Below are 16,194 nucleotides of genomic sequence, written 5' to 3'. Positions count from 1 at the left end.
TATTCTGCACAGCAAAAGAAACAATCAACAAAATGAGATGGCAACCTATGGAATGAAAGGAAATAGTTGCAAACCACCTATTGATAAGGGGTTAAGGGGCTAATATCCAAAATATATTTGAAACTCATACAACTCAATATAAAAACAACAACAACAACAGGTAATCCAATGAAAAAATGGGCACAGGACCTAATAGATATTTTTCCAAAATAGACCTACAAATGGCCAATAGGTACATGAAAAGGTACTCAACATCACTAGTTAATCAGAGAAATGCAAATCAAAACCACAATGAGCTATCAAGTCACACTTGTTAGGATATCTGTTATCAAAAAGACAAAAGATAACAAGCATTGGTGAGGATGTATAGAAAAGGGAACCCTTCTGTACTGCTGGGAATGGGAATTGGTGTAGCTACTATGGCAATCAGCATGTGTTTCTTCAAAAAATTGAAACGGGAACTACCATGTGATTCAGCAATCCCATATCTGGATATATATCCAAAAGAAATGTAATTTCTATCTTGAAGAGATAGCTACACTTCCATGTTCATTGACATATTATTTACAATGGCCAAGATATAGAAATACAACCTAAGTGTCTGTGATGAATATGTGGAAAAAGAAAATGTAACACACAAACACACACACAGACAGACACACACACACAGACACGCCCAGACATACACACAGTGGGGTGTTACTCAGCCATAAAAAAGAAGGAAATACTTCTTGAGGGCATTAATGATAAATAAAGTAAGTAGGACAGAGAAAGACAAATACTGTATGATTTCAATTATATGTAGAATCTAAAAAAACCCAATTCAGAGGAACTGAGAGTTGATGGTTGGTTTCCGGGGGTTGGGGGAAGTGTGGAGGGAAAGGGTTCTGGTGGTCAAAGGATACAAAGTTCCAGTTTGTAGATAACTAAGTTCTGGAGATATAATGTACAGCATTGTGACTATAGTTAACAATACTATATTGTATATCTGAAAGTAGCTAAGAGATTAGATCTAAATGTTCTTACCACACACACACGCAAAGAAACTATGTGAAGTGATGAATGTATTAACTAACCTTATTGTAATAATTTTGAAATATATACAGACATCAAATCATCATGTTGTACACCTTTTTAAAAAAAGTGTTTTTTTTTTTTTTTAATTTTGAGAGAGAGAGAGAGAGAAGGTGGGGGAAGGACAGAGAGAGAGAGAGGGAGAGAGAGAAAGAGAATCCCAAACAGGCTCTGAGCTGTCAGCACAGAGCCCCACACGGAGATTGAACTCAGCTGTGAGATCATGACTTGACCCAAAGTCGGACACTTGACCGACTGAGCCACCTAGGCGCCCCATCATGTTGTATACCTTAAACTTACATAATGTTATGTGTCAATAAAGCTAGAAAATGAAGACAGAAGACACAGGTCAAGGACACTGCCAAAACCATAGTGAATAGATTCAATAAGGGTGGCTTAGAGATCCAACATCTATGTTAAAATGGCCATGAAACACTTGAGCTTGATGTTGGAACTCAGCCTCATGGACCTGTGAGCAGAAGGCAGCCAAGGATATTCAAGAGGGTAAGGTGCCCATTTTCATATTCCTCCAGAGCAAGTATTCAGTCAGTGAACAGGGACACAGGACATAGGATTTAGCTTCCAGAGGAAAGGAGTTTGCAAATATGAGACTGATGTCAGAGCCCCAGCAAAGAGGATGGGCTTGAGTGAGGGCTAGAGTTCAGATGGGCAGCTAGAAAGGAAAAACTGCAATCTCCAGGGAATGCAGGAACTCAGGGCATAGCCCCAGGACACTCAACCCCAGGGCAAGGGCAGAGACACTAAACTTGATGTTAGACTCTACAGGGAGAATCTGAGAAAGCTGGGGCTGTCACCCAGGGCAAGGGTTTCATAACACTCATGTCCTGGGGGTGTGTACACCTAAAACCAAGGATCTTCCTGAGTTGCAAACATCTCCTGCAGTGTCATCCAGCTGTCTCAGGGCAAACTTAAAAAAAAAAACAAACAACATTCAGTGTTGGGGGTATGGGTGTCTTCTCCAAGCTATTTCAGAGATGCTGAAGTCTGAGGACATGAAGTCTTATACATCTTGTGGGAAAAATTCTTTGATTGATTTGGGTAGGAGATTGAATCCAATAGGAAGTGTGGATCATGGTTTTCTTTCCCCAGCTGTCTCTTGTGCTCTGGGGACCCAGCTCAACGGAGGATATGGGTCTGCCTGGAACACTTACACACCTTGACATGCTCTTTTGTAATCATTGCCGCTTCCCCCACTATGGCTAGTCTGGGAAAGGTCTCCTCCTTTTTTGGACCCAATTTGGTGCTGCCCGTTTGGGGTCCGTTTGCATTTGGGGATCAGGGGTCAGTACCACATGTACTTGGTGCAGTGAATCTCAATCCTGGCTGCATATTACCATTACAGGAAGAGCTTTAAAAACAATTTTATGACTGAAGTAATCTCTGGTTATCATCCCTTCAACTTCTATAATTTGATTAATGAGAGCCCCAGGGAATTAATTTTTAAAGAGTAATAATATAAAACATTATATTTCCTAAGTATTGTCAGTGAACGTTTCTCTCCTTCCCACTGCTGTATTTTAACATCCCCTCCCTTCTAACAGGATTTCCCTTTCAGATGTTTACTGGGTATAAAGTCCAGAAAGTCCTTAACAGGAAAGTATCCAGTGAATATAACTATTAATATAATTAATATAATAAGCAAATTAGGGGCAGCTGGTTGGCTCAGGTAGTAGAGTGTACGACTCTTGATCTCAGGGTTCTAAGTTTGAGCCCCACGTTGGGTGTAGAGACTACTTAAAAATAAAATCTTAAAAAATGTATAATCAAATTAGTACAGGCATTGAGAAAAAAACTTTTCTGAAAAGAAAGTAAGAAGACCAACATTTGTTAAGTAAATTGAAAATAAAAACATTAAAATGGATGCCTGCACATTTGCATTAATTAATATTCATTTTTATAAGCTTTGTATGAAATGGTTTATCTTAAAAAGGTATTTATTTATTTTTAAATTAAAAAATTAGTTTAGAGAGAGAGAGCGTGCTCAAGCTGGGGAGAGAGAGAGAGAGAGAGAGAGAGAAAGACAGAGAGAGGGAGAGAGAGAGAATCTTAAGCAGGTTCTATGCTCAGCACAGAACCCCATGCTGGGCTTAATCCCATGACCCTGTGATCCTGATCTGAGCCCAAATCAAGACGTGGCCACTCAGCCAACTGAGCCACCCAGGCACCCTTGAAAACAGTGGTTAGTTTTGACAAGGGATGGAGTTAATTATATGACAAAAAGATGTTAAAGGAGGCATTGTCCCCTATAGTCTGACCACCCTAAAATGATGAGGGACTCATTTGAATCACAGTCAAACTTATTAGAATAGACAGCTTTATCTTATTCTCCCACAGTCTCCCACAGTGGCTGAGTGATGGAGAAGACATTGTGGAAAAATTGTACTAGGCCATATCATAACTAACTTATTCTCATGTTTCTTCTTCTTGTTCCAAATCAACACTTAAACCTCCCCCATTTTCTTATGGTACTTCATTGAGGAAAAATTCACATACCAAAAATGCACACATTTTATTTTATTTTTTAAAGAAATAAAAGTTTATTGAATACACTGCAAGGAAGCTGCAGGCAGGACAGCAAAGGAGAGACTGTCTGCTGCACACATTCTAATTGTACAACTAGATGAATTTCTACAACATGACCCACACTCAGATCAAGATATGGAATATTTCCATCACCCCAGAAATTTCCCTTGTTTCCCTTTCCAGTTGGTAATAGATCCAGAAGTAACCACTTTCCTAATGAAAAACCTGTTCGTTTGAATTGGTTTTCCCCTATAGGCAAAGTGTTTTTTTTCTCTGGCTGCTTCCAGATTTTTTCTTTGTCTTTAGTTTTCAGAAATTTAATCATATTTCTTAGACTGGATTTCTTGGGGTTTATCTTATTTGGGTTTCACTTAGCCTCTTGAATCTGCAGGTTGATAACTTTAACCAATTTTGGAAAATTCTTGACTATTGTCTCTTCAAACATTTTGAACATTCAAATGTTCTCTCTTCTCTCTTTCTGAGGCTCCAATTACATGTGACATTGTTCTAGAGGTCTCTGATGCTTTTTCTCCCCTTCATCCCCCTATTATTTTTTTCTCTTTATGCTTCAGCTTGGATGATGTCTACCGACCTGTCTTTAAGCTCATTAATCCTGTCTTCTGCTGTGTACAATCTGCTATGAAGGCCATCTGATAAGTTCTTTAGTTCATATATTTTATTTTTCAGTTGGGTTATTTTTTGGTTTTTATTTATCTGTGGAAATTCTCCATATTTTCATTCAATTTTTTGGTTTTTATTTTAAATTATGTACTGTATGTATAATAGTTATTTTATTTTATTTCATTTTATTTTATGTATTTTAATTTTTTAAGTTTATTTATTTATTTTGACAGCACTAGTGTGGAAGGGACAGAGAGGGAGAGAGAATCCCAAGCAGGCTCAGAGCCTGATGCAGGGTTTGAACTCACGAAACTGCGAGATCATGACCTGAGCCAAAACCAAGAGTCAGACACTTAACTGACCGAGCCACCCAGACACCCCTGTGTAATAGTTATTTTAAAGATATTTCCTGCTTATTCTAATATCTCAGTCATCTGTGGGTTTGCTTGCATTGATCGCTTTTTCTCCTGATGATGGGACACATTATATAAAAGAAAATGGTGGAGTATGATAATATTTTCCCACAGAAGGGGGGAAATTTTTTCTCCATCAGGCAGCTAGGTAGAAGACTGATCTCTTTTATCAACTCAGGAGATGAGTGGGATTGGGGCTCATTTGTTGCTTAATTAGCTTCAGGTCTCCTCTGGTTTCAAGGGTCTTCACAATGGGATCAAGTCCCTCCCTTCAGCAAAGTTTTGGAATATAAATACTATGAGTTCATGAAAGATCTGTCCCTGCCTTCCATTCTAGCTCTTGCTGCTGCATCAACACTTCCTAAGCAAAATTCCCATGGAAAAAATTGGCTGGCTTAAAGAACTAGCTTAGCATTTGGAATTTCCCCATATTCCTATGTGCTCTATAAGCTCACATGTGGCATTTGGCTGCTTATTATTATTAGTTTCTTTACCCCAGAAAAGTCCCTCAATCTCTGGCAAATCTGATCCTCTCCTGCCCTGCCTTGACTTGGTTGATGCTTCTGGAAACAAAAGCGATCACCAGTTTTTACTCCTCTAGTAAGGGCTTGTCCTTCTCTGGAATTTAATTCATTCAGACTTTTTTGCATTCATAGCTTTTTGATGGTTTTAAAGAGTATTTTCTGATTGTTGTGGCAAAAGCAATGGTTTCTACATCCTACCCATCTGTGTTGGGAAAAATTTTAGCCAAAGATCAGTGGACATTCTCTTTTTCTTTACAGTCCTCAAATTAAGTTAATAGATTCTTGAAATAAAGCACTGAGTGAATGATTCAGAATTCTAAGATACAGATACATAAGTGTTTTGAAATACTTTCTTCATTTTCTGCTTAAGATAACGTTAAATAATCAGGACTTGGCAACAGTGCATTCTCAGCTCTTTGTGGGTGTGATCTCTCTCCTTGAACTGTTTGCAGTATCTGCACAGAGTTGGAGAGCACCTTACCCTAGGTCCATTTTATGAAGGTAACGTAGAAGGACAGCCCACCATCAGGTTCTGCAGACACAACCAAATCATTGCTGCCTCTTGATGTAACCTGCCTGTTTTATCCCGAGTGATGTCACCCCATTATAGATTTTTCTTTCTCTTTGGGTACTGAGAATTGATATTTCTGAATTCTCTATTAGAGATTTTACAAATTAACAAGGTCACAAAAGAAAAACTATTGAACTCACAGGCATCCGTTCAATTCCCTGCTGTAACTTATATGAATTAGTCTTTTGATCTAGTGAATATTTTACCAGGTTCACAGAGGGAAGAAATACTGTCTTGTGGCAAGGAGCCAAGGCTTCACAAAAGCCCCCTATATTGTCATTTACTACTTTCTGGATCCTTAGTAGACTTGAAGTTCCTTGATGTCAAGCACTGGATTTGGTTTGCTCTTGCATTCCCTGTGCTTAAGTAGGGACTTGGTACATACCTACTGAGTAAGTGAATTGGCAAGAGACTAATTTTACTGTCTAGGAATAGTGATGGATATGAAATCGAGGTATCAACAGTTATGTAATACATGCAGAATTAAAGCTCAGACTGAGAGGGCAGCTGCAGAAGTAGACCAAGCAGCTCTGTACCCCGGAAGCACTATTGTGCATGGACTTTCTGACTTGAGGACCAAATCCTATGCACAGGCATATTTCAGAAAAGATGAAACAGCCAAGATAATAACTAGCACATAATAGGAATGTGTTATAGGCCACTATATATTTCTATCCACAGTAACTAGAGAACCAAACATGAATCTGAACTAATCTGGCCCCAAAGCAGGGAAGATCCAGAAGGACACTGTGTTGTCCCAGGAGAAGTCTTGGACACATGTTTGCCAAAAGAGTTTTGAATATATTAGATGCTCTGGATAAGACCAAAAAGCTTATGTAGGACAAATATGTGAAGGTCTGAATTCCTTCCTATAAATGAAACAAGAATGATATGGCCAGAGGGAGTCATCTTACCATCTTAACAAGACAGTTACTTGCCTCAGTGTCCCTTTGTGGCATTTCTTTGTGGTCCCTTTACCCCTTTTCTCAGTCTTGGGGGGCACATAGATTGGGGAGGTGAGTACAAGTAATTAAAAAGCATTCATCTATTACTTTTTCCTTTTTTATAGTGTAATATTTTATTTATCATTGTTAATTTTACTGACATGATTTGAAAAAAATTTTTAATGCTTATTTATCTTGAGAGAGAGAGAGAGACAGAGAGAGAGACAGAGAGAGAGAGAGAGAGAGAGTGTGTGAGCAGGGGAGGGGCAGAAAGAGAGGGAGATACAGAGTCTGAAGCAGGCTCCAGGCTCTGAGCTGTCAGCACAGAGCCTGACACAAGGCTTGAACTCATGAATGGCGAGATCATGACCTGAGCGGAAGTCAGACACTCAACTGACTGAGCCACCCAGGTGCCCTACTGACATGATTTTATGCATACAAAACTCAATAGAAGAAATTTATTATTGTCTGCATTTGGCTATTATTGTCACTTGTTTTATTTATGATTATTACTGAAAATAATTTTCTTTTTGTAGAGGAGAGTGGTATTATAAAATAATCTGTCCCAGGTGTCAAATATGCTAAGCATGCCCTGCATAGGAGGAGATGGAACTAGGGAACCTTGTCCTGGCATGTGTGAAAATGCTAAAAAGGAGGAAGAAGTTTTTTCTTCTTCTTTAAATTTATTTATTTATTTTGAGAGAGAGAGAGTGCTGTGGAAGGGCAGGGAGGGGGACAGAGGGTCTGAAGCAGGTTCTTTTTTTTTTTTAATTTTTTTAATGTTTATTTTTGAGACAGAGAGAGGCAGAGCATGAACAGGGGAGGGGCAGAGAGAGAGGGAGACACAGAATCCAAAACAGGCTCCAGGCTCCGAGCTGCCAGCACAGAGCCGAATGCGGGGCTCGAACTCATGGACCGTGAGATCATGACCTGAGCCAAAGTCGGACGCTTTACTGACTGAGCCAGCCAGGTACCCCAGAAGTTTCTTCTGAAGAGAGACGAAAATTTACAGGATTTGGTGGGTCTCAGGGGGTTAAGGTTAAGCCCATCAAGACTGTAGACTTCACCGTTCCCAGGCAATAATGCATGTATGTGTACACAAAGGGTCTAGGGATAACTTATAAAGCAATTTGTTTTTCAAGATGATGAAGACCTATGCTGTTTATTTTTTAAGGGCCTAATACAAAAAGGAAAAATTTGTCAGTGAATGAACGAAGTGATGGAATAATCATGGTTAATTCTTCAGTGTTGTTACCCAGGGGGTGTCAGGACATGGATTTTCTGCCTCAGGAGGGAGCTATTTTCAGTATGAACTCCAGGCAGGAAGAGCCCCCACCTAGGGAACATCCTCCTTGTTATGGACTGAATGCTTACCTTGTCCCAGCATTCATATGTTGAATCCTTAATCCCTAATGTGATGCTATTGGGAGGTAGGTTCTTAGAGAGCTAATTAGATCATGAGAATTAGTGTCCTTATAAAAGAGGCATGAGAGAGATGGTCTTTCTCTCCTATATGTGAGGACACATCAAGAAGGCAGCTGCCTCCAACCCCAGGAAGAGGCTCATTCCCAAACCTGATCATTCTGCCACTCTATCTTGGATTTCAAGCCCCTAGAACTATGAGAAAGAAATTTCTGTTGTTTAAGCTCACCCACTCTATTCTGTTTGTTAGAGCAGCCTGAGGCGACTGTGACACTACCCATCTCCTGAGTAAATGAGGGTGATACAGGGCAATGCCTACATCAGCACAGAGTCCTCAGGTGGGAGCAATGGCCAAGAGCTGCGACATCACAGACATGGCTATCACATGGTAGTGTGAGCTGGGGGAAAGAAAAACCCTTTCCAGCTGCCAGCTAATAAAGACCTATAGAACAGATGTTTGAGATATTTTTTTGCTCTTTAAGGTATGTCTCAAGAGCAACAAGAATCTCCAACATTATAATGTCTACTTTTCTCCGTAAGTATAATGGAAAAATTTCAGTGACTCTTACAAAAATGATTTATTGCTCACTCATTGAGCAATTTTCACACTGGATATAATAGGTCCTGAAGCAGTTTTACAAATTGCCTTTTGTTGTTTTTATATAGAAGGCATAGTAGAGTCCTTCAGGGTGTGGGTGTGGCCAAATTTGACATTCTATCCTACACATATCCAACGTTTTGATCTCTGATAAGAACCAGTGCTTTCTCAGGTATCTTCACCTTTTCTTCATTTTTATCATTAGCACCAGCAGCTGACTTCTGGGAGCTACTTTTCACACAGAAACAAAACTTAAGTCAGTTCATAAAGGTTATGGCATATAAGACAACAAAAGAGAGAATGAGTGAATTGTGTTGATAATCGGGGATTTGGTTAGGGTTATTCACTAGCTAGGTTGATGACTTGGTTCAGACTACTTATCTTACAGAATATAAGACTGCAAATTTGTGTCTTAAAGACACTACAAAATAATATGTGTTGTGGGCCTTCAGTGCTATTCAAGAATGGTCAAACCAAAAACTATAGAAAGCTTATGAAAGAAATTGAAGAAGACACAAAAATGGAAAAATATTCCATGCTATGGACTAGAAGGGCAAATATTGTTAAAATGTCGATAGTACCCAAAGCAATTTACATATTCAATGCAATCCTTATCAAAATAACACCAGCATTCTTCACAGAGCTAGAACAAACAGTTGTAAAATTTGCATGGAACCAGAAAAGACCCCGAATGGCCAAAGCAATCCTGAAGAAGAAAATCAAAGTTGGAGGCATCACAATCGTGGACTTCAAGTTGTATTTCAAAGCTGCAATCATCAAGACAGTATGGTACTGGCACAAAAACTGACACTCCAATCTTTGGAACAGAAGAGAGAACCCAGAAATGGACCCACAAACATGTGGCCAACTAATCTTTGACAAAGCAGGAAAGAATATCCAATGGAATAAAGACAGTCTCTTCAGCAAATGGTGCTGGGAAAACTGGACAGCGACATGCAGAAGAATGAAACTGGACCACTTTCTTACACCATACACAAAAATAAACTCTAAATGGATAAAAGACCTAAATGTAAGACAAGAAACCATCAAAGTCCTTGAGGAGAAAGCAGGCAGAAACCTCTTTGACCTTGGCAACAGCAACTTCTTACTCAACACATCTCCAGAGGCAAGGGAAACCAAAGCAAAAATGAACTATTGGGACCTCATCAGGAGGTCCTTCTGCACAGCGAAGGAAACAAGCAGCAAAACTAAAAGGCAACCGACAGAATGGGAGAAGATATTTGCAAACGACATATAAAATAAAGGGTTAGTATCCAAAATCTATAAAGAACTTATCAAACTCAACACCCAAAAAATAAGTAATCCAGTGAAGAAATGGGAAAAAGACATGAATAGATACTTCTCCAAAGAAGACATCCAGATGTCATGAAAGCATGACACATGAAAAATGTGTTCAACCCATTTTGACACATGAAAAAATGTTCAACATCACTCATGATCAGGGAAATACAAATCAAAACCACAATGAGATACCCCCCTCACACCTGTCAGAATGGCTAATATTAACAACGTAGGCAACAACAGATGTTGGTGGGGATGCGGAGAAAGAGGATCTCTTTTGCACTGCTGGTGGGAATGAAAACTGGTGTGGCCACTCTGGAAAACAGTATGGAGGTTCCTCAAAAAATTAAAAATAGAACTACCTACGACCCAGCAATTGCATTACTAGGTATTTATCCAAGGGATACGGATATGCTGTTTTGAAGGGGCACATGCACCCCCATGTTTATAGCAGCACTATCAACAATAGCCAAAGTATGGAAAGAGGCCAAATGCCCATCTATGGATGAATGGGTAAAGAAGATATGGTATGTATATACAATGGAGTATCACTCGGCAATCAAAAAGAATGAAATCTTGCCATTTGCAACAATATGGATGGAACTAGAGGGTATTATGCTAAGCGAAATTAGTGAGTCAGAGAAAGACAGATATCATATGACTTCACTCATATGTGGAATTTAAGATACAAAACAGGTGAACATAAGGGAAGGGAAGCAAAAATAATATAAAAACAAGGAATGGGACAAAACATAAGAGACTCTTAAATACAGAGAACACACTGAAGGTTGATGGAGGGGTTGTGGGTGGGGGAAAGGGCTAAATGGGTAAGGGGCATTAAGGAAGACACTTGTTAGGATGAGCACTGGGTGTTATACATAGGGGATGAAACACTGGAATCTACTCCTGAAATCATTATTGCACTATATGCTAACTAACTTGGATGTAAATTAAATAAATAAGATAAAATAAAATAAAATAAAATAAAATAAAATAAAATAAAATAAAATAAGAATGGTCAAGACTGGAGAATGCTAAACCCAAAAGGCTTGTAGATGACAGAAGTCTTCTGTGCTTAGAAATTATATATTGAGTGGCTGTAAAGGTAGAGGATAAGTAACAAGCATCATTTGCCAAGAGCAATCTGAAATATAAACAAAGAGATTCGGGGCAAATATGCTTGCCCTTGAGCCTGCTGGTTGATAGTCACTTACCAGCTTTGCAAAGCAGAGGAAATGGGAATTCAGGAGGAGAACCTCCTGCATATCCTGTCGTTTGTTGTGTACCAACAAGCAGAATAATCTGCATGGTGTCCTCACTACAGACAAGAAACTTAGGCATTCTCAAAAAATGATTTTGTCCCCCTAACAAAATTTCAAGTTAAAGAATGTTTTCAGGTATCCTATGCAGATAACCAAGCTGGGTGAGTCTGAAATGATCATTATAGTCAAGGTTCTGATCCTCATAACGATCAAATAAAAGGACCCCTCCCTTCCTCCTGCTCTGCAGAATTCTGCTTCCATGAAGTTTTTTTCTTGCTTGTCTGGGAGACGTAGCTCTTACATATACCCTCCCAACAGCAGGCAGGGTGCAAACTAGAAGCAGTCATTTCTATTTGCGTACTTGTTTGACTTGCTTCCAGAAATTCAAATATCCAGAGGTTTCAAGTTACACACAGTTCAAAGATTATTTATATTACAAGAGTTTCCTTTAAAAAATCATTGCTCCGTTAAAAAAATCACTGCTTGATATACTTTTTAAAAACCTTGGCTTACCAAAAATCGATTTTTGAAACACCTTTTGAGTGGTTAACCTTGCATGTTGGGTCCAGGACATGTTTATTCAGTGCTCTCCATCTACTTCATTTTGGCCCATATGGGCTTCAACTCTTGATGACAATGATGTCAGCTGCCTTTTCAGCCACTCTGTTCTCTCCCTCCCCTCCCCCAAGTTCAGTGTGATTCAGTACCCTCAATGATTCTCTTCCTGTTCAAGAGTGAGGCCTCAGGGCTCTGGAAAGGTTTTCCTCCTGTGTGTCCAGGGAACTGCTCTTGGCACTGACTCCTGAACCTTCCTGCTGCGTCTGACCTGCATTTGGGTGGAGACCTCTCACCTTGATTCTGTTGTGGTCTCTCTGCCTGATTCCTTAGAACCAATGATCTAGAAGGCTCCCTGCTTCTGAGAGCTCTTTGTCCTTGGCACGTTCTGTCCTGCTTTTCACCACATACACCAGCCTTGGCCTCTCGCCCATCAGCATGCTCCAGCAACCCCAGGCTGAGTGGGGGCCTCACTTGTCTGGGAGGGAGCTTAGACACCCTACGTGACCCTCCAGATGCTCGTGGGTTCCAGTTACATTGGCACTTTCCCAGGTGGGCACAAGACCACTCATGAGCATGCAGTTGAGGGAGGTGATAGAGCAGCTGCTCATCTGAATTCCCCTCAGGGGCATTGACCAGGCCGCTGGCAGCACTTAATTCATTCTCATTTCAAATCTGAACTCTGCTGGAAATGTTAAAGTGAATGGAATTCTGTGCCAGAGAGGATGTCCATTCTCAGTTCATTCACAGTGTTTGGATATTTAGTTGTATTTAAGGCTTGGTACGAAGTCAACTCCTCAAATCTTGGGAGAATTACTACCTATGGTTTGGTGTGTGTGTGTGTGTGTGTGTGTGTGTATGTTGGAGTGTTCTTTCCTATATCCGAGATTTCATATCATTTCCTTTCCTACTGAATTGTCATGCCTGTGCCCTGGTTGCAAAGAAGATGGGAAAGCAAGGTTCTGACTTCTCCCCTGAGGAGGCAGTAGTCCTAAGGTGGAAACTTTTCTAAACTCAGGAAGGCTATTCAAACAGTACTGGGTGCCAGAAACTATGAAAAATATCCTTGGTACTCACTGTTCAGGCTGTCAGGTCTATTCTGCATTTCAACAATGACTTTGAAATGGAGATAATGCCTTTCACCCCTCATTAGTGCCTTAGGCTCCTATCATCTTACATAGATTTATTATTATAATTTTAAAAATTACTAGATAGAAGAAAAAGAGCCTACAAAGAAGTCTTACTTTTTAAAGAGAGTATTGTTATTTTTTGTTTAAAAACTACATGCACATAATTTTAAAAAGTCAAGCAGTGCTAAAAGACTTATTTGAAAAATACTTGGCTCTCCCTTGCTGAACAGCCCTTACTCCACCTCTCCAGAAGCAATGTCTTTGAGCTTTTAAACTTTTCTTCTCTTAAATGCCTCTATATTTCTAAATATGGATACACTACTCTCTCTTGATTAATCACCTTTAGACATTATTTATTGGCTTCCCATTATGGGGAAATGAGAACTTTAAATCTCTGCTACTCCTTTTTCTCTTTTCACACTTCAAATATAATGAGAGCACTATACACTGTAACTATAATGAAGTCCATATTTTCCACTTTTTGTATAACTGTTTAATGTTGTCCACTTCTGGATTAAGAGTATATTTTCTAATTCCTACTTGGGCAAGTTGTTTTTCTTAGAATTAATAGTGATCTCATTGATTTTTTACTTCTTTGACTTTGTGGGATTTCTGGCTAAATCTTCTTACATTTTCCCATAGTTTTATGAAATTCAACTCAATTCAGTTTTCTATGCACACATCTGTCAGATAATCTGTTGGTTAACAATTTAACCTTTCTTGGAGTCTGCTCTCCTGGGGCCTTCTTCCCTTGTTTTAATCATAGCTATTTGTTCCCTGGATGGTTTCCCATCCTGGACCTTCCTTTTGCCTTTCTTCTCTGTTGAATCTCCTATTTCCTGGATCCCATGCGCTCTGTTTTTTTGGTTAACTCCATTATTTTGGTGAAGTACATTTTTCTGCAGTATTCTGAAAAAAAATATGAGAGATAACTTGTATGAGACTTTGTTTACCTTATTCTACTTTCAAAATGGATTGATAGTTTAAATGGGTATAGAATTTTCTGTTGGAGATCATTTTACTCATTTATAAGGTATTCTAATTTCTTCCAGCTTATAGTATTGCTGTTTAAAAATTTGATGCCATTTGGGGGACGCCTGCATGGCTCAGTCAGTTAAGCATCTGACTTCAGCTCAGGTCATGAAGTTGTGGTTCATGAGTTCAAGCCCTGCATCAGGCTCTGTGCTGACAGCTTAGAGCCTGGAGCCTGCTTCAGACTCTGTGTCTTGCTTTCTCTCTGCCCCTCCCTGACTCATGCTTTGTCTCTTTCTGTCTCTCAAAGATAAATAAACATTAAAAAAAATCTGATGCCATTTGGAGCACCTGGGTAGCTTGGTTTGGCATTCGATTTCAGTTCAGGACATGATCTCACGGTTTGTGGGTTCCAACCCCACATCAGGCTCTGCACTGACAGCTCAGGGCCTGGAGCCTGCTATGGATTCTATGTCTGCCTCTTTCTCTCTGCCCATCCCCATCTTGTGCTATCTCTCAAAAATAAATTAAACAACAACAACAACAACAATCTGATGCCATTTTCATTTCCAGTTTTTTGTATGTGACTTGTTTTTTTCCTCTCTGGAATTTCTTAAGATCTTTTGAGATCTTCCCTTTATGCACGGTGTTCTGAAATTTCACAAATGATGTGCTTTTATTCATTAAGTATTGTATACTTGGTGAGCTCTTTTAATTGGAACAGTTGTGTCCTTCAGTTCTGGGCATTTGCTGGCAGTATTTCTTTGAAGCAATTTTCCCTACCATTTTTGTTGTTGTTTTTCATTCTTTTTGCAATTCCTATTAGGCAGATATTAGGCCTCTTGGACTGATTCTTTATTTTTATTATCTTTCCTTTCCTAGGGTCCATTTCTTCATCTTTTTGTTGAATAGTTTAAGGAAGCCAGACATAATATTTAAAATTTTAAGGTCTTATTACTGGAATCTGATTATTTAAGAAGATAGCAGGCTATCTTTCTTCATTCTCTGAAGTCATTAATTATAACTTTCTTGAAATTTTTTTCTTGCTTCATTTCTTTTTGTTTTGTTTTTCTTTTTCTAATGTCTTTTTTTCTGTTTGCTTTTGTCTTTGTCTTTCAAGTCTTCAGCTTTCCCCAAATGCCTGGTGTCCATTCATTTTTAATAATGAGGCACTAAAAAGGTAATTAGGCTTGTTTTGGCCTTGTTGACTTCTCTGGATTTCATGTAGGGAAATTTGTTGACCAACCAGACTTCCCTCAAATGTCATTATTTATAGGTCTTCTTTCTCTCATGAGGGTGTTTATTTTTTTACATCTTGTTGAGGAATCAAGTTAGATAACAGTGTTCTTTTTTTTTTTTTAATTTTTTTTTCAACGTTTATTTTTATTTTTGGGACAGAGAGAGACAGAGAATGAATGGGGGAGGGGCAGAGAGAGAAGGAGACACAGAATCAGAAACAGGCTCCAGGCTCTGAGCCATCAGCCCAGAGCCTGACGCGGGGCTTGAACTCCCGGACCGCGAGATCGTGACCCGGCTGAAGTCGGACGCTTAACCGACTGCGCCACCCAGGCGCCCCGATAACAGTGTTCTAAAGCTGGAATAAGGAAGAAGGCAGCAGGTCTTACCTTCAAAATATAGTGTCCAGTTAATTCTTCTTGATGTGAGTCTGGCATCTCATGCACATCCTTCTCTGTGCTTGGCGTCCCTGAGATGGAGGCAGTCTGATTTAATCCATCCAGAGAGTCTACGTCTATCTCCCAACAAGATGGAGGAGGGTAACTGCTTTGTAGCACATGGTGATGGTTTTACTCTTGCCATGTTGGTACTTGATGACTTCAGTTTCTTAATCTTTTGTAGGCTCTTCAGGTCAATTAGTTCTCTCTTCACTGGTTTCTCCCTTTGAAGACGTTTGGGTTTTACTTCACTGCTCTGCTAAGTGCACTCCTCTCTCTGCTTTCTGGATTCATATGTTGTGGTTCTGCTCTACAGATGTCTTCTAGTCTCATAAAAATGGGGCTTGTTTATGTTCCTTTGTCTTGTTCTCTTTGTTCTACAATATTTTCCAATAAGAGGCTCCCTTTATGAACACAAGGACCTTATGTGTCAGAGAACGAGTGTATGAGTTACCTAAATTTATCCCAACATAGTCCTTAGGACTAGGTGACCATGTAATTTGTTAACTGAACTGGGGCACTTTACAATGCATCTGGAAGAGAGAAGATGTTTCCATGTTGAAACAACAGGTGTACACTTGGACTGTTC

This window comes from Prionailurus bengalensis, chromosome E1 (genome assembly GCF_016509475.1).
Source record: "Prionailurus bengalensis isolate Pbe53 chromosome E1, Fcat_Pben_1.1_paternal_pri, whole genome shotgun sequence".
NCBI classification, from domain to species: domain Eukaryota; kingdom Metazoa; phylum Chordata; class Mammalia; order Carnivora; family Felidae; genus Prionailurus; species Prionailurus bengalensis.
Note: the sequence above shows the minus strand (reverse complement) of the source record.